This window comes from Mustelus asterias, chromosome 7, assembly GCF_964213995.1.
Source record: "Mustelus asterias chromosome 7, sMusAst1.hap1.1, whole genome shotgun sequence".
NCBI classification, from domain to species: domain Eukaryota; kingdom Metazoa; phylum Chordata; class Chondrichthyes; order Carcharhiniformes; family Triakidae; genus Mustelus; species Mustelus asterias.
Window position 1 is genome coordinate 122749065 of NC_135807.1, and position 20417 is coordinate 122769481.

The window sequence follows — 20417 nt, forward strand, 5'->3', positions numbered from 1 at the left end:
TCTCTGCATATCTCCAAAGGACAAAACACAATGGGCCGGATTAACAAAGAACAAAGAAAATTACAGCACAGGAACAGGCCCTTCGGCCTTCCAGGCCTGCACCGATCATGCTGCCCATCTGAACTAAAACCCCCTACCCTTCTGGGGAACATATCCCTCTATTCCCATCCTATTCATGTATTTGTCAAGACGCCTCTTCAAAAGTCACTATCATATCAGGATTCTCCAACCTCTCCCGCACTGGGATTCTCCGATCCCGCTGCAGTGAACAGAGATTTAGCTGAGCATCAGATTCTCCATTCTCACCGGCAAGGCGGCAGAGCATGAGCGGCCAGAGAATTCCAGCCAATATTTGGCAACTAAGAGGAGAACAGTTTAAACTTACCAGCTCCTGCACCTTTCCTCTCTTCCCCAGGGGATCTACCCACGCCTGGGATCCCTGGATTTCCAGGTTCATGACTTATTTAGTCACATTGTGCATGGATGGTCCACAATAAGGCAATATTTGTCCATTGTCTCAGGGCTGAAGGCCAGCGAGCATTTGAACAGGTCACAGAAAGCCAAAGAGATCAAGGGATATGGGGGGAAGGCAGGATGAGGATATTGAATTTGATGATCAGCCATGATCATAGTGAATGACAGACTAAGCTCAAAGGGCTGAATGGCCTGCTACTGCTTCTAGTTTCTATCTTTCTAAGACACGCCTCCATTTGATATGGCACTATGTACCTTCAACAAATACATTGGGCCAAAAATGTGATGATTGAATGATAAGCATTTCACCAGAGTTACCAGGGAAATGGTGAGCCCCTAAAAGAAGACTGGGCAGCGTGCAACAGTTGACTTCCAAATGCAACTTTGGCATCTTAATCAACTTATAGAAAAAACTTCATTTCCATGAATTATAGAATGCGTCCACATGGAGGTTGACGATTTAACCTTGGGAAAAAGCTGTAACCTTGGCAGTCCAATTTGAATCTGCTCTGGTTGATCTGAAGAGGTTACACAGAAATGCATCTTGAAAGCTTCCTCCTTCAGTAAGCTAGTAATCACCCCACTTAATATCTGTTTGTACTTTTCTGAAGCACCTTGCAGCACTTTTCTATCTTAAAGGTGCAAATTGTTATTCTATGTATTTGTTTGCGTACATAGAACATTTTGCGTACTTCAGATTTTGGTTATTGTACTTGATTTCGTTGCATTCATAATTAATCATAACTTTCTGATTACTCCTCCTCCAGGTACCATGGCAGAATTGGTGACCAAATTGGATTTCCATTTGACTGGGCCATGATAATGCTTGACAAGTCCATAATCGCGACTGCAAGTATATCATTTGCCATTCCCTTCTGCTCCTACTGCCTGTCATCGGGCGTATTGGAAAGTTTTACAGGCTGATAATCAACCTGTTTTGTCCTATTCTGAACTCACCTTCTGTAACCATCAAGTTCTAAATGGGACTTGGACCCAAAACTTCTGGCCCAGAGATAAGGATGTTATCACTGCACCACAAGACCTCCCAGGTCTCATTGCTCCATCGACAATTGATTTTATCAACGTCATATTGTATTCAGAAAAACAGAACGATGCTGCTAAATGATAGAGTATCTGCACTGTAAATATAATGAATGAAACATAATAGTTAAAATATGTTTTGAAATTTATTGCAAAATTACAATCATATCAAACAACAATAATGTAAAGCACTGTAGTTAATGGATCATCCCATATATTGAATTTGGCCATGTCTCTCATCACAAACTCATTAACTTATAATCAAACAAAATTACACTTTCAAAACTTGTCTCTTTTGTTGTAGAACATGTTTCATCCAGTGTAAAGTACATTCTCTGCATCTTGATTTTTTGCTTCTATCTCACTTCCTGAAAAGGAAGAAAAATTTGCATTTATATAGAACCTGTCGTAATCTCAGGATGCCCCAAAGCACATTTGCAGTCAATGTCATCCTGTTGAAATCTAGCCACTGTTGAAATGTAGGAACCACAGCAGCCAATGTTGCACTCATCAAACTCCCAAAAGGAAAAATAAGGACTTGATCATCTTTTGTGATGTTGACGGGAGGGATAAATATTTGCCAGGATGCCTGGACTACTTTCCCTGCTCTTCTTCAAATAAGTACCATTGGATCTTTTATCTCCACCTAGCAGACAGATGGCTTTAACCTTTCACTTGAGAGACAGCACCTCCAAAAGTGCAGCATTCCTTGATTTGCGTACTCAAGTGAGATGTGAACCCAGAACCTTGTAACTCAGAGGAAAGATTAGTTAGCACAATTGACACGTGAGCAGCTGTTCTACATGTCTGTATGTTAACCTCCTTAAGATAAAAAAAACAACATTCTACTTAACCTTGTTAACTACACTGCATACATACCCTAGCTCTTGGTGCCTTGTGTCACTCAGTGGTACAGTTTACAGGACACTGGCACACCAAGAGTGTGGTTGAATGCTCTCCATTTGCCTGGAGGAGTACAGCTCGAACAACACTCGTTCGACACCAACCTATACAAAGCAACCCACTTCATTGCTACCTCTTCAATAAACATACAATCCTTCCACCGCTGATGAACAGTGGCAGCAGTGTGTACTATTTATAAGATGCACTGCAGGAACTCACCAAGGCACTTTAGGCAGCACTTCCCAAATTCATGACCGCTACCATCCAGAAGGGTGAGGACAACTGATACCTGGACACATTACCACCTGGAGGTTCCCCTTCAAGTCACTCACCATTCCTGATTTGGAAATATATCGGTGTTCCTTCACTGCCGCTGGATCTAACTCCTTTTTAACAACACTGTGGGTGTACCTGCACCACATGGACTGCAGCGGTTCAAGAAGGCAGCTCACCATCACCTACTCAGGGGCAGCTTGTAATGGGCAATAAATGCTGGCCTAGCCAATGATACCCACATCCTGTAAATGAATAAACAAAAGGTATAAATGAGAATAAGCTGCTGCAGTATTTCCTGCAGCTAATACATACTAAGAAGTCTCACAACACCAGGTTAAAGTCCAACAGGTTTATTTGGTAGCAAATACCATAAGCTTTCGGAACGCTGCCCCTTCGTCAGATTTCCACTCCATCTGACGAAGGAGCAGCGCTCCGAAAGCTTATGGTATTTGCTACCAAATAAACCTGTTGGACTTTAACCTGGTGTTGTGAGACTTCTTACTGTGTTCACCCCAGTCCAACGCAGGCATCTCCACATCATCGCTAATACATACTGCAGACATATTGCACAGGATAGACTTGGTACATAATGACTCTGGTGGGGTTTGCTGATCAAATTTTCCTCCCTCTGCATGACCAGAGCAACAAAGGCCACACCAACTCTCGTGCATCTTTGCAACTGGCCCTCATTCCCTCTCACACCTCATTATTGGGCAGCTACACCACTGGCCAAACCCTAATTGGCTGCATATCAGAAGATCGACAATAAAGTCCCATAACCCACCCATACGGCTATATGATCTGCAAATGACCCCAGGCAGTGGGACATTGACTCTTTTGACAATATCCAACCCTATGGTATAGTTATCCGCTGCCTTTGCCAACGAAACTTGCACACCTATTGTTCTAATTGCATCAATATCATTGAAAAAAGTGATGACATTGTGATTGGTTCCTTTTAATTTTCAAGAGGTCATGTGGAACCATTTGATAACTTCCGCCACAATTGTTTTATGACAGTTGCGATTTAGTATTTATATTTTATCATTTTATTCTTTCATGGGACATGGGCATCACTGGCAAGCAATTGTCGCTCATTCCCTTATGTGCTTGTGAACCACTTTCTTGAACAGCTGCAAGCCATTTGATATAGGTACACCCACAGTGCTGTTAGGAAGGGAGTTCCAGGGATTTTGACCCAGCGAGAGTGAAGGACCGCTGATATAGGGCAGGATTTTCCAGATCTTTCTGCCAGCAGAATCTTCCGATCCTGCTAAAGGTGTCCCCCTAAAGCTGGTTTCCCAACATCAGGGTGGGCGAGCAATACAAAATGATATAGACATCGGTGGGAATGAAAGATCTCACTGATGGCCAATGGCGAGCTGCCATTGCAAAACACACTGGGGCAGTCTTACTCATAGTTCCAAGTTAAGATGGAATGTGACTTGGAGAGTTTTCAGAATAACACTCTCTCAGTAGGATTCCTGATTGAAAGTTACTTCTGCTTAATGACCAACCCAAAATATCTCACAGTAATACCCACAAGAAATCATCAACATGCATCATGAAGGTGCCTGGAATTTTCCTTTTTGATGCCAATGAACACAGCCTACTTTCAGCAACACAGATCTCACTGAAAAGTACCACACCACCAAGGCATCATTCACATCATGAAGACATTTATTTGGTTTCCATAGTTTTCCTTCTGTACTGCTTGCCTCTTCAGATGGTTTCAGGAACATTCCTGTCTGAAATATTTCCTCTTGGAGAAACACGGCTTTTAAGTCCATTGCTCTACATTCCCACAATTACGTGGCCAAAAAAGCTAAGAAGACTTTCAGAATCACTTCTTCCACTTTGGGAGAGTCCATTTTAACATCTGTATCACACAGCTGCTTTTGAAAATCCTGCGTAACTAGCCTCGCTTTAGCCTTTTAAGTCCCACTTGCAAGGATCTTTTATGTACAAATCAACCTGTGCAACAAAGCTGGCTGTCCTCTCCCAGGTAAATCAGAATTAAATCCAAATTCCTTTTGTCTTGTGTCTCTGATTAATTTATCCATCGCATCTACTGGCAGCAACCAAAACTTCATGGTCATGATGATTCCTGCCTCTAGTTCTACCTCGAGACACTGAGGACCCATGGGAACTATCCTCTACATTATGATAAAGTAAGAAGTCTCACAACACCAGGTTAAAGTCCAATAGGTTTATTTGGAATCACGAGCTTTCGGAGCGCGGCTCCTTCATCAGGTGAGTGGTGACTCCTTCAACCTGATGAAGGAGCAGCGCTCCGAAAGCTCGTGATTCCAAATAAACCTGTTGGATTTTAACCTGGAGTTGTGAGACTTCTTACTGTGCCCACCCCAGTCCAACGCTGGCATCTGTGCATCATATATAAGGTTAGTGTTTGGAAAGGAAAGCTTGGAGCAGGAGTGGCCCAAGGTTTCCACATTCTCCGCAATAAAGAGGAAGCTTCTTCACTTCAGTGATTGACTCATGCCCACCCTATTATTCCATGTAATGTGTGCAATTTCCTTTTTTCTTTAATTCCTGTTCATCACAAATAGCTATTGTTTTGTCAGACTGAATTGGCTAAACTAGCTTCTGTCAGAATATATTAAAGAGAAGGAAGTTTGTAATGCAAACCTGTTCGTAATGTCGTAACAGCAATCTGAAATCAAAGGAGCTCATTCCAGTAAGATTAACTGCATGCACTGATGCAAACAATGTAGATTATAAGGATAGAATTTTCTAAAAGTGCAGAAATAAATCATAATTTAATGTAATGTCAAAACGTGTGTACAAAACACAAAAGTGAAATTAAACTTTTGGGAATTTTTTCGGAAAAGAAAATAGATAAAAATAATACTCTGACGAATGCTCTGACAAAGGGTCATCTCGACTCGAAAGGTTGGCTCTGTTCTCTCTCCACAGATGCTGTCAGACTTGCTGAGATTTTCCAGCATTTTCTGTTTTTGTTTCAGGTTCCAGCACCCGCAGGAATGTACTTTTATCTTGGATACAATGATTGACTTGTTCATTTAGCCATTTAGCCAAAGAGCGGGATCTTGAGAAAATAATTCTAAGTGCCGAATGAGTGAGAAAACGGGAGAGAGTTGTGCTGGTTTTTACGGCGAGTTGCAAGTTGCAATCTTGTAACACTTAGTGCAAAAGTGCCAGGATGTGACTCTCGCCAGTCGGGGAGGGGGTGAAACCAGTAAACAGGGCTGGTGTGGCCGGGGGAGACAGGAAACCGAGCATGTTTCTGATTTTTCATCTCTCATCCGATCATACCACCTCACCTCACCGAACGACGGGCAGGACGAGGTCCTAAACTCACGCCCAAAGGAGTTAAGTGGAGGACAGCAATTGGGGATAAAATGCACGTTACATTTGGTAACATAAAAGAGTTCATGGCAAATGTGAAATAACACTGGTCATAAGAAGTAGAATTATAGGCCGGACGTCTCTCCAAAAATTCTAAGTGTTGAATTCGTGTGAAAATTGGAGTAATTCACGCTGGTTTTTCAGTGGGAGTTCAGACAAGAATCTCCCACACTCTGTGCACTGCAGAGGCCACTAGCGCGAATTGCACGAATAATCAGTGGGCGGGGCCTATTCCCGCTGGAGAGGCTGGCAGCACTGCGCTGAACGGGCCACTGCGCATGTGCCTGTCTGTCAGCGCCGAGATCGGCGCATGTGTAGTAACCCCTGTCTACCAGCTTCCCAATAGCTGGCCACCTCGATCACTGGCCAGCCATGCGATCCCAACAACGCTGGCCCTCTCAGCCCCCCTCGAGGGCCCAATCGCTGGCCCCCTGACCATTCCTGGGCCAGCCCTGAACCCACCTTCCCAGTCTGCCCAATCTCCAGCTGCCCCCCTGATTCCCCACCCCTGGAGTCCCGACCACCACCCCCCTCCGCCACAGTCCCGACCACCCAGCAGGCTGACCATGCCCAATCCCCCCCAACCCACCCCAATCATTGGCCCCCCCTCCTTCCCTCACCAATCCTGTCTGCGGAGTGGCAGCAGGTCCCCCTATCTCCACCGATTGGCCCACCAAGGCCTGCCCCATAGGCCCTGCCCCTAGACCCCATCCCCATTTGCCCCACCCTCTTGGCACTGCCCTATGCCCAATGGGCAGTGCCAAGGTGCCCTCTGGGCATTGGCACTTTGCCCCTTAGGCCGTGCCGGGGTCCCACGCTGGCACTGCCAGGGTGCCCATGCCCGGGGGCACCACCCCACCGCTGCCCGACCCTCTGGGGAGCCCTGATTGCCCCCCTTTAATCCAGCGGGGTTGGACCGGTAGTTTCCCATTCGTGGGGAGCTACAGTAATCCCCACCGGAGTGAACCCCTCTAGCCGGTGGGGGGGAGATGCTAATAAAATTTAAATTATATTTAAATGACTATTTAAATGGTCTTGGCGCCTCCCTGCCGATTCCCGGCATGGAGCTGATGCCGCCGGAAATCCGGCGCTGAGAGATGCTATTGTGGTGGGAACGCATGTGCGAACCCTGCGAATCGGTTGATGCGAGAATCCCCCAGCCCGCTGCGCTCAAAAGTTAGTGCAGCAGGATGCGAGAGTCGGCGCCATAAACTTTATTTAACTGCTAATAGTATTAAACTGATGTGAAAATTGGAAGTTAAAGTAAGAAGACTGGGTGTGTTTGAGTTTTTACACTATATTGAAAACAGGTTGGACAAAAAGAAAGATGAGTTTGAGGTTTGCATATCTTTAAAGGATGAAGTAACGTAATTCATTATGAAGGGAAAGATGACAGGGACAGATTGTGGGGAATTCACAAGGCTCACTGTTGGGAAACAGCTGTTTAGAACAAATGAATAATAGACTTCAAAGGACCAAATGACGTGATGAATTGGGTTGGCACAACAGTCGGAACTGAACAAGTCTAACTCTGAATGAAAAGACCAGGAACAGTGCAAGAGATTGAATATTTGAGAATGAAGAGTTCATGGGAACATAGAGAGAGAGAATCATTGTGTATGCAGCTTCTACTCATGTTGTATATTATCCGATGAATACTTTTAAACTCCAAAACACTGGATGAGATTCTCTGGCCTTCCCTCAGCATTTTTCTCGGCGGTGGGAGCAACGCGCAGTTCACTGGCAGCGGGAATTCTGGTCCCATTGCTGCCAATAGGGATTCCCATTGGAGCCACCCCATGCCAGCAGGAAATCCTAAGCAAAGGGTGCACCACCAATGGGACCAGAAAGTCCCGCTGGTGTGAACAACTGGAGAATTCCGGCATTGTTTCACTGCACAGTCTTTACCATGTGTATGTTTTCAGCTGCATAAAGAATAGTAATCCCTTACTCTCTCAACTATTAGCATCAAAATTACTTAGCTATTTAGCATCAGTGTGAAGTTAGGGCAGAAACCTCATTGGAAAGGCAACCAAAATTATTGGGTGGGCGAGATTTTCCAGCCTTCCTACCAGCGGGTACTCCCGATCCCGCCAAACGCGACCCCCATGGTGAGTTCCCTGGCAGCGGGATGGGTAAGCCACACAAAACACTGTAGGCATCAATGGGACTGGAAGATCCTGCCTTTGGAAAGCAGGAATTGGATCAGGAATTGGCTAGCTGTAAGAAAACAAAGGGTGGTGGTTGATGGGAAATATTCATCCTGGAGTTCAGTTACTAGTGGTGTACCGCAAGGATCTGTTTTGGGGCCACTGCTGTTTGTCATTTTTATTAATGACCTGGATGAGGGCGTGGAAGGATGGATTAGTAAATTTGCGAATGACACTAAAGTCGGTGGAGTTGTAGACAGTGCGGAGGGAAGTGGCAGGTTACAGAGGGACATAGATAAGCTGCAGAGCTGGGCTGAGAGGTGGCAAATGGAGTTTAATGCGGAAAAGTGTGAGGTGATTCACTTTGAAAGGAGTAACAGGAATAAAGAGTACTGGGCTAATGGTAAGATACTTGGTAGTGTGGATGAACAGAGGGATCTGGGTGTCCACGTGCATAGGTCCCTGAAAGTTGGCACCCAGGTTGATAGGGTTGTTAAGAAGGCGTACGGTGTGTTAGCTTTTATTGGTAGAGGGATTGAGTTTCGGAGCCAGGAGGTCATGCTGCAACTGTACAAAACTCTGGTGCGGCCGCATTTGGAGTATTGCGTACAGTTCTGGTCGCCGTATTATAGGAAAGATGTGGAAGTGTTGGAAAGGGTGCAGAGGAGATTTACCAGGATGTTGCCTGGTATGGTGGGAAAATCGTATGAGGAAAGGCTGAGGGGCTTGAGGTTGTTTTCGTTAGAGAGAAGAAGGTTAAGAGGTGACTTAATAGAGGCACACAAGATGATCAGAGGATTAGATAGGGTGGATCGTGAGAGCCTTTTTCCTCGGATGGTGTTGGCTAGCACGAGGGGACATAGCTTTAAATTGAGGGGTGAGAGATATAGGACAGATGTTAGAGGTAGGTTCTTTACTCAGAAAGTAGTAAGGGTGTGGAATGCCCTGCCTGTAGCAATGGTGGACTCGTCAACGTTGAGAGCGTTCAAGTGGTTATTGGATAAACATATGGATGACATTGGAATAGTGTAGATTAGAGGGGCTTTAGATTGGTACCACTGGTCGGCGCAACATCGAGGGCCGAAGGGCCTGTACTGCGCTGTAATGTTCTATGTTCTATGTTCTAGTAAGAAGTTTAACAACACCAGGTTAAAGTCCAGCAGGTTTATTTGGTAGCAAAAGCCACTAGCTTTCGGAGCCTTAAGCCCCTTCTTCAGGTGAGTGGGAATTCTGTTCACAAACAGGGCATATAAAGACACAAACTCAATTTACAGAATAATGTTTGGAAAGCATGCCACGGGTGTCCAGGGTAGGGGGCCGTAAAATCCCACCATTGTTCTTTTAAATATTTTGATCTTTATTAAAAAACAAATCCTGAACAAATGTAATTTGCTGCTAAAATCTGAAGAAAAATTGATCTTTGTGCAGTAAATCGTTAATTGAATGGATCATTTATTGGCCAGTAAAAAGAAATTGTATTTGTTTAGAGAAATTGAACAGAATTTGATTTGATTTGATTTATTATTGTCACATGTGTTAGTATACAGTGAAAAGAATTGTTTCTTGCGCGCTATACAGACAAAATATACTGTTCATAGAGAAGGAAAGGAGAGAGTGCAGACTAGTGTTACAGTCATAGCTAGGGTATAGAGAAAGATCAACTTAATGGGAGGTAGGTCCGTTCAAAAGTCTGATGGCAGCAGGGAAGAAGCTGCTCTTGAATCGAGGAGTTACATTTAATGCTGCTGGAGGGTTGCCATGGGAACTGAATATTTCTCGTTGCTGATGCGCTTTCCAAACATGTCTCCACTGGTTGAGATCAGCAGCACAATTTCTCATCAGAAGCTCTGTGATGATCCATTAGATGAGAAGGAGAAAGGCAGGAACAAAGTAAGGAGGATGAGCCAGGTTGTTTGTCCGTTTTGAAAGGTACCGTTGTTTGGTAGATCGAGGGAGAACCTTGTTAGTCTGTGGTTTGGAAAATCATCAGAAAAATGTTTGGTCAGAAAAATTATTGCTGAGGGCATCAATATATGAGATTACGGTTCAGTTGGTGAAGCCAAAGAATGGCATATTTCTGTTGACTTTAGAGCAGGTCAGCTATTGAATGAAAGGTCTGAGTTAATTTCCCCCAACAATTCAAAGGTAACGTCTCAATATAGCCCAGGAGGATCTCAAACTCAACCTACAGTCTATTATAAGTTACCAGATCTCAGCAGGCGTAGGGCTACACCAAACACACCCATCACTGTACCCTACCCAAAGTAGTCGGTACTCATGTATGTATCTCAGCACTAAAGGGCAACAATGATTCAACTCTAGAAAACTTAATCATCAAGACCGATCCTGTCCTGATCTCCGCACCTAGGGAATTTCAGCAGGGAGCACTGGATAACTGGGAGCTGCGCCAAATTTCCTTTTCCGCCCCTGGAGCTAATTGTTGCACCTCTCTTCCTCACTGAGAACACCCAAGGAATATCTCAAAGAAAGCAATCTTTGTATCGAAGATGTGGAGATGCCGGTATTGGACAGGGGTAGGCACAGTAAGAAGTCTCACAACAACAGGTTAAAGTCCAACAGGTTTGTTTGGAAGCATGAGCTTTCGGAGCGCTGCTCCTTCAGGTGAGCGCAGGATTTGGTTCACAAACATGGCATATATAGACACAAACTCAATTACAAGATAATGGTTGGAATGCGAGTCTTAGCAGGTAATCAAGTCTTCACAGGTACAGACAATATGAGTGGAGAGAGGTTTAAACACAGATTAAAGAGGTGCAAATTGTCTCAAACCAGGACAGTTAGTGAGATTTTGCAAGCCCAGGCATGTCGTGGGGGTTACAGATAGTGCGACATGAACCCAAGATCCCGGTTGAGGCCGTTCTCATGTGTGCGGAACTTGGTTCTCAGTTTCTGCTCAGCGATTCTGCGTTGCCGTGTGTCTTGAAGGCCACCTTGGAGAACGCTTACCTGAAGATCAGAGGCTGAATGCCCTTGACTGCTGAAGTGTTCCCCGACAGGAAGGGAACACTCCTGCCTGGTGATTGTCGAGCGGTGTTCATTCATCCATTGTCGTAGCGCCTGCATGGTCTCACCAATGAACCATGTCTCAGGATATCCTTTCCTGCAACGTATCAGGTAGACAACATTGGCCGAGTCGCAAGAGTATTGAAGTTATTGGAGGGACAAGCAATGGCCGAATAGACTATACGTAAAGACCAATCTGAAGATGGAAGATGGTGGCCTGATGCCACAATGCTAAAACAGGTGATTTTAGTCTGGCGGTTTAGAAAGTAGTTTGCCCTCTGATTTTTGAACTACTAAACCAACCACGCTATTAGCTTCATTGATGGGATTACACCAGGGCTAGGTGCAATTATTTATTTTCAGATGTTTATGGTTTGTGAAGACAGTGTCAGGGATTCAGTAAAGCTATTCTATCTGAGGTTTACGAATTGGGTTAATTCAATTCAAATTGCCCAGCAGGAAATCAGAAACCTCCTGCAAATCGCTCACATATTATAACAGAGAAGATGTGTCAAAATGATGGGCTTCTGAACATTTCAGGATTTTTCCTCCACCAAATTCCACAGTTCCATCATTTTTCAGTTGCATGCAACAAAACTGAGATTATCTTTGCAACTACAGTCCAAGTTGTTTTTGTCGCGATAAGAACTGATGCTGAATCAATTTTGCCAGATAAATCCACAGTAAACATGCAGTTAGATGATATAATTGATTCCTTAATCAAATTACACCTGGGTGGCACAGTGGTTAGCACTGCTGCCTCACAGCGCCAGGGACCCAGATTCGATTCCAGCCTCGGGTCACTGTCTGTGGGGAGTTTGCACATTCTCCCTGTGTCTGCGTGGGTTTCCTCCGGGTGCTCCAGTTTCTTCCCACAGTCTGAATGATGTGCTGGTTAGGATGCATTGGCCATGCTAAATTCTCCCTCAATGTACCCGAACAGGCACCAGAGTGTGGCGACTAGGGGATTTTCTCAGTCACTTCATTGCAGTGTTAATGTAAGCCTTACTTGTGACATTAATAAATAAATTTTAACTTTTTAATTTGAACATAAGCTGTATTTTATTTCTTGCCAATTTACTCTTCTTCCCATTCTCTCTTGAGGATCTTAATTCCTAGCTAATTATTATATTCTATTTGTTAAAATGAAATGGTTCTTATTCATGTGTGAGTCTGATTGTATGTATTGGCAGGCTATTTAACCATCAGGTATCATGGTTAAAGCCAATTTGGCTGTAATACTGTCCCCTATTCACAATATATTCTTTTCCATTGAGTGGCTCCTCTATTTCAGCTCTAGAATTGTAAAATACACGGTGGGCAGAATCTTACCCTGTTACCGGTGTGTAGCTCAGTAGCTGCACTACCCAATTAACTCTCCAGTCTTGAGCCTCTTTGAGTTACAGAAGTGAGTGGGTGGGATTTACGTGTCACTCTGGCTGAGTAGGGCCTGACAGAGCTGGCAAGGCCGGCTCCACATGTTCAGCACACTCACTTCAACATACTCCACAGAGACTGGGGTGCAATCTTAAAAGGGCGCTCCGATCAGCACTGGAGTGAAGCTCTTCAGCCCCACCCACCACTATGGAGCACTGGGGCTCCCCTTGCTGCAGCACGAGCATCGGGGGCTCTCCCACCACCACCATTCCTGCCCCCCCCCCCGCTGCCCGATCTCCCACTCCCCCCCACACCAACAAAACATAACTAAAACCCCTCCCCTCTGGAGGAGTCCCACGAGGCCCCGCCCATGGCCAATCTCTGGCACTGCCCCTTGGCACAGGTTGTCACTGACAGGTTGGAACCTGGCAGTGCCAACTTGTGGCAACCTGTGCCAAAGGTGTTCCACTTCCCTGAGCTATACTAACCCTTTCGCCCCAGTCGGATGGGCCGCATCTTGTAAACCTCACTGACGTGATGTCACGTCAGCGAGTTTTCAATATTCAGTGAGGGGGATGATGTGATGGGGGGCTGGCTAATATTAAAATTAATTTAAATGCATTAAAATGAGGTTCTGGCCCTTTGTGGGTATGAACCTAGTGAGGGCTGGGAAAATCGTGGCGGGCGATTCTCCCAAAAAAGTTCTAATTGCTGAATTTGCAGGAAAACTGGTGTAAATCATGATTGCTTTTTTCAGTGGAAGTTCAGACTTGAATCTCCGCACTCTGTGCACAATCGTGAATCTCATTAAAAACCCGGCGGGGTGGGGCCTATTCACACCGGAGTTTGACAGTTCTGGAACTCTGCGCATGCGCAATGGCTCCGATCTGTCAGTCTCCCCGTTTGCTGGCCAGCTCGATCACTGGTCAGCCTGAGACCCCCACAGCGCTGCACCCCCATGGCCCGATCACGGCTCCCACAAGTATTTCCGGGTCAGCCCCAACCCCCCCCATCCAGGAGCACCCCAATCTCCAGCACCTCTTCCCAGAAGTGACAATCCCCCCCACCCCTCTGGCAGACTCTCCTCCCACATGGGAGGTAGATCCCCTGGCAGACACCCCTACCCCCCAGCAGACCCCCCCCACGGTGGGCAAACCCCTCCACCCCCACAGAAGGCAGACCCTCCCCAGGCCACTCCGTTCACTGGCCTCCCTCCAGACCTGACCGATCATTGGGCAGCAAGAACCCCACCCCCAACGATCGCCCCTAAGCACCGCCCCCTAGGACCCACCCCCTAGGACACGCCCCCTTAGCCCCACCTTCTAGGCACTGCCTGATGCCCGATGGGCAGTGCCAAGGTGTCACCTGGGCATGGGCACTTTGCCCCTTGGGCAGTGCCAGAGGCACAGGCTGGCACTGCCCAGGTGCCCATGTCCAGGGGGCACCACCCTCTGCCACCCGACCCCTTGGGGGGCCCTGATTGCCCCCCCTTCACTCCTCTCCCGCTAGTTCCCCGAAAGTGGAGAGCTACTCTAAACCCTGCCGGAGTGAAATTGTACTGGCGGAGTAGGAGATGCTCTCTGGCCCGGAGAATTCAGTCCTGGGCCTGATAATGACATTCAAATCACCTTAAAATAAGATTAAAATAACTTACCTGGTCTTCCCACCGGTTTCCAGTGTGGTCCTGACCACGCCGGATATCCATTGCTGGGAGATGAGTGTGCGCCGGGAACGCATGCGCGAAACCTATGAATTGGCGCACGTGCGAATCTCCTGGCCCGATCCGCCAAAGAATTAGGGTCGGGATGGGAGAATTGCCCCCGTGAAATGCGATTCTCTCTGGATTTTCCACTTGCGTTGGCAATCCGGCAGACCACTAATGTTGGCTCATAATCGCTTTCAATGTATCTAAGAACAAGTTCAGTTGAACTGTGTACTTAACTGGTGATAACATAATGACCCCAAGAGCTTTTAATCTGCATGTTATGCAAATATTATATCACTCTTCCTTTGGGAATAGAAAGCCTGCTTAGTATTCAGTCTTACAATTATGAGTTTTAACTGACAAATTGGTCTTCAAATGCTCCAGATAGAAATGTTACCTGACTATTCATTCATAAGATAAACCTGACTTTACATTTGATTTTTCCTTTTTGACCGTGGTGGATGCTAAACAATGTGATATTTAACATTAAATAGAATCCTTCAAATTCAATGAGCTTTAATCCAGCCACTTCATGACATTGTTATTTCTTGATATAACCTCTTGAGAGACCAAACGCGGACTGGGTGACCGCTTTGCAGAACACCTTCGGTCCGTCCGCAAGCAGGACCCACACTTTCCCGTCACTTGCCGTTTTAGCACACCATCCCACTCTCATGTCCACATGTCCGTCCTTGACCTGTTGCAATGCGCCAGTGAAGCCCAATGCAAACTGGAGGAACAGCATCTCACCTTCCGACTGGGCACTCTAGATCCCTCAGGATTAAACATTGAGTTCAACAACTCCAGACCATGAACTCGCTCTTCCACCTTCACCCCATTTCCATTTATTTAATTAATTTATTTATTTATAATTTATTTTAATTTCTTCCATTGTTTCAGTTTTCAATTTTTAAAAAATCTCGCTTTCCATCTTTTTTCCCTTACCACTGTCTCCCGCCTCCACTCCACTAGGGCTATCTGTCCCCTGTTTCAGGTTGTCCATTGACACACTGCTTACCTTTGCTCTGCCATTAACCCATTCTGATCTCTTAATGGCCGCTATTAGCACCATTCTTAGCCTTGATCACCACCATTGACATTCCCTTTGTCTTTTTGTCTATGACATTTTTGTCAATCCCTCCCCTGTCTTCACCAATCACTGACCCTCTATCCAGCTCCCACTGGCTCAAAGTATAAATCTCAGCCTATTTCCGACTGTCTTCAGCTCTGACGAAGGGTCATCCAGACTTGAAACATTGGCTGTATCTTCTCTCCACAGATGCTGCCAGACCTACTGAGATTTTCCAGCATTTTCCGGTCTTGTTTCAGATTCCACCATCTGCATTAATTTACTTCTATCTTGATATTTCTCCTATTTTTCATCGATACGCCCTTTGGCAATATCGTCTGAAAAACAAAACATCAGTTTCCATGGGAGGAATTTAATGCCCATTTCTGGTGGCGAGTTTGTTAGCAAAGAGGGCATTAAATCAGCTGGCAGATGGTGGGCTGGAATCTCGTCACATTCTCGTCTCCACCCGGATTCGATCCAGGACAAGAGGCTTGTGGATGGTATTCCAGCACCATCGCCAATTGAGGTCCTTAAGTAGGCATTAATTGGTCACTTAATGGCCTCATCCTGCCACCATTGGTATTCCAGCACCCAGCGCCAGGTGGGTGATTCACCAGGCTGGCATCGGAAAAATAAACTCTGCCAAGGTTGCTTGTGGGCTTCTGGGGTGGAGGGGAGGAGGCAGGTGGGGAGTCCCTCATTCAAAGGCACTCAGTGCCTGATCGAAGGAACAAACGTCCTGGCTGGGCCCTCTGAGAGACACCCTGCATTATTGGTTCCAATTCCCTTGTGATTTCCAATTGTGACCCTAGAGATCTCCGGACCTTGGATGGGTGCAATGCACAATTGTTGGTCTCTGATTGGTTGGGAGCTCTTAGGGGGCAGGATTTCTGCCCTTGGGGTCCATGCAGGGAAAGTCCACTGTTACCTGGTTGAACTTAATTTGGTGGTCTTCCAGAAATGTGGTGATGCAGGGCTCTTGCTGGTTCTCCAGCTGGTATGTGAAACCACCCCCCCCCCCCACTATTGCATCCATTAAATACCAAATGTACACTAATGAGACCCAGTTTACATCCATCTCTTCCCACCCCTTTGCTGTCTCTAAGCTGTCTGATTGCTTTTCTGGTATTGGATGAGCAAAAAGTTCCTTCAACTTAAATATTAGGAAGAATATGAAGCCGTTGTCTTCAGTCTTTAATAAACCCTGTTGCCTCGCCATCAACCCTGTTTCCTCACTATCAACCTCAATTCCCTCCCTTGACTATCAGAGGCTGAACTAGACTCTTTGCAACATGGGGTGTCATATTCGACACTGAGCTGAACTTCTGACCACATATCTGAGCTATCACTAAGAAAACCTATTTGAACCTTTGCCCATGTGACCAGCCTGCCTACATCATCCTGAAATCTAAGACTTTGCTCCTCATTATTTACCACACCACCAATTTGTGTCATCTGCGAACTTACTTATCATACCCTCTATCTTCATCTCCAGATCATTAATGTACACTACAAACAACAAGGGACCCAGCATCGATCCCTGTGGAGCACCACTGTACACAGGCTTCCAGTGACAGAAACAACCTTCGACCATCACCCTTTGCTTCCTACCACTAAGCCAATTTTGGATCCAATTTGCCAAATTGCACTGGATCCCATGGGCTCTTACTTCTTCATCAGCCTCCCATGTAGGACCTTGTCGAAAACCTTACTGAAGTCCAGTAAAGCAGGACTAAGCAAAGGTCTCAATGATCTGCCTTTTGCTTTGCAGCAATCTTTTTGTTGTTACTTATCTGTTCAACACTTTGCTACTGGATTCTGCAAAATCTGGAAGTGGTGTCAAGAAGGGCTATGTGGTTGAATCCAACAGTCAGAGGGTTGGGTTTGAGGAAGAGTCAGACATCCTCTTCAGCCTTGGAGGGGGAGATAAAGGGACATGAAGTAAATGGTGGTATATTTCCATGATAAACCACAGCTGTGGGACAAAGAGGTACAAACCTTAAAAGGCAACTTCAGGGCTGGTGTCAGGATATATTTTTTCACCTAGTGATTAATACTTGGAATTGTCATCAGGGTAAAAAGTGGAGGCAAAGTTTCTGCAATTAATTAAAAAGCAGTTAGATACTGAATTGTGGGAATTACAGGTTTCTCTGAAAGGATGAGTTGGTTGGGCTGAATGGACTCTTACTCTTTACAAAGAGATTATAATGCTTTTGTCACAAACCTGTTGCAAATTTATCTCCCATCTCGGGAATGAGGATTAAGGAAATCTCTGATTTAGGATTTGTAGTCCTGGTAAAAATCCCAGCATCTTGGAATAGATTCAACTCAAGCTGCTTTGATATCATAATTCCCATATGTTGAAACCTACACCGACTTTTGACCACAGCCAGTGAGGGGCATCATGTGAGACCAGTTGTTATTTACACAGTGATTTGGCTTAGGTTTCGAATCCCGAATATGATCAATAACCTATGGCTGGGATTATGAATGTATGAATGAGTTTCGGCTGTAATATCTTCTTTGATCGGATGACCTGACAATCAAGTTTCACACACAGATAATGGTCATGTAGATTAGATACTAGAGGCTGGCCGCTACTCATGCAACTTTACCCCTACAAGCAGTCAGGAGAAGAGGAAAGGCCAGTGACATAGTAAGGAAAGACATGTGAATTAGACCAATAAGACTTTCAAGCTAAATGGCATATTGGATGGGATTTTGCAGACTCACTTGTCCCAAAACCATAAAATTCCGCCAAAGGTCAATGGACCTTTCCATGATCCGCAATTCGCCCGCTCCGATTCCCGTGGCGGGCAGGACGGTAAAATTCCGGCCATAATCACTATAATGTTTAAAATGTACATGAAACAGAAGGTTCAGCAAATGTGTTGTTTCCCAAAATAAGCCATAGATTCTAGTTATAGTATGGGAGTGTTCAGGTACATCTGGCCATGAGGGTGGCATGGTGGCATGGTGGTTAGCACTGCTGCCTCACAGCTCCAAGAGCCTGGGTTCAATTCTGGTCCAGGGGGTCTGTCTGTATGGAGTTTCCACGTTCTCCCCATGTCTGCGTGGGTTTCCTCCAGGTGCTCCAGTTTCCTCCCACACCCCAAAAATGTGCAGGTTAGGTGGATTGGCCATGGTCAATTGTACCTTAGTGTCCCAAGATGTGTTAGGTGAGGGGGATTAGCCGGGAATTATGGGGATTGGGCAGGGGTGGGCCTGGGTAAGATACTCAGTCAGAGAGTTGGTGCAGACCAGATGGACCGAATGGCCTCCTTCTGCATTGTGGGGATTCTATGATTCTATGACACATCTCAAACAACCATTTTGTTATCCTGACCTTATGAATGAAGAGGTCATTGCTGCTTTCTGTTTAAAGCGTTTATCTACACTGGTCCTATACCATGAGGCTTATAAATATTCTGTGTGAAGGCAGATTGGGAAGGCAGGCAGAGACTATTTGTGTGGGAGGAATAGATTCAGAATGGATTGAAGTTCCGTTTTCTGTGCAATCATGCATTTCCTCTCTGGCTGACTCTCGACATGTCACCTATTTGGATTGCTTTGTGCAGAATTTAAAGTATGATTTGTATTCAGTTTAGGAAAATGGCTGTAAAGTATATCAATGCATTTTGAAATTTACACTTGTACCGAGACGTACCAGATCCTTGGGGTAAGGGGTTTAATTATGCACACACCTTTGTTATTGCCTCATGTTAGAAAACAGAAATGCTGTGGAAAGCGTAAATCTTCAACTATCACACTGACTACCATGGCCTAATGGAATCAAATAATCATTCCCTTTTTTGTTTCAAATGGTTTTTTAATTTTTATTTAATTTCTCTTTTATTGTCTTTTCCCTTTTCTCTCCCTAGTCTACTTTGCAGATTCAACAGCAACAACCTGCATTTATATAGGTGCATTTATATAGCACCTTTAATGTCGTAAAATGTCCAAAGGCGCTTCGTTAGAAGCATTATCAAATTAAATTTGACACTGAGCCACAGAGCAGAATACCAAAAGCTTTGAAAAAGAGGTAGACTGTAAGAAATGTCTTAAAGGAGGAGAGAGAGAGGTTGAGAGGCAGAAAGGCGTAGAATGAGAATTCCAGAGTTTGAAGTCTAGAAGGCAAGGTACTAACATGGATTGACGATTGGCTGTCAGACAGAAGGCAGAGAGTTGGGATAAAAGGTTCTTTCTCAGAATGGCAACCGGTGACAAGTGGTGTCCCGCAGGGTTCAGTGTTGGGGCCACAGCTGTTCTCTTTATATATTAACGATCTAGATGACGGGACTGGGAGCATTCTGGCCAAGTTTGCCGATGATACAAAGATAGGTGGAGGGGCAGGTAGTATTGAGGAGGTGGGGAGGCTGCAGAAAGATTTAGACAGTTTAGGAGAGTGGTCCAAGAAGTGGCTGATGAAATTCAACGTGGGCAAGTGCGAGGTCGTACACTTCGGAAAAAAGAATAGAGGCATGGACTATTTTCTAAACGGTGACAAAATTCATAATGCTAAAGTGCAAAGGGACTTGGGAGTCCTAGTCCAGGATTCTCTAAAGGTAAACTTGCAGGTTGAGTCCGTAATTAAGAAAGCAAATGTAATGTTGTCATTTATCTCAGGAGGCTTGGAATACAAAAGCAGGGATGTACTTCTGAGGCTTTATAAAGCACTGGTTAGGCCCCATTTGGAGTACTGTGAGCAATTTTGGGCCCCACACCTCAGGAAGGACATACTGGCACTGGAGCGGGTCCAGCGGAGATTCACACGGATGATCCCAGGAATGGTAGGCCTAACATACGATGAACGTCTGAGGATCGTGGGATTATATTCATTGGAGTTTAGGAGGTTGAGGGGAGATCTGATAGAAACTTACAAGATAATGAACGGCTTAGATAGGATGGACGTAGGGAAGTTGTTTCCATTAACAGGGGAGACTAGGACGCGGGGGCACAGCCTTAGAATAAAAGGGAGTCACTTTAGAACAGAGATGAGGAGAAA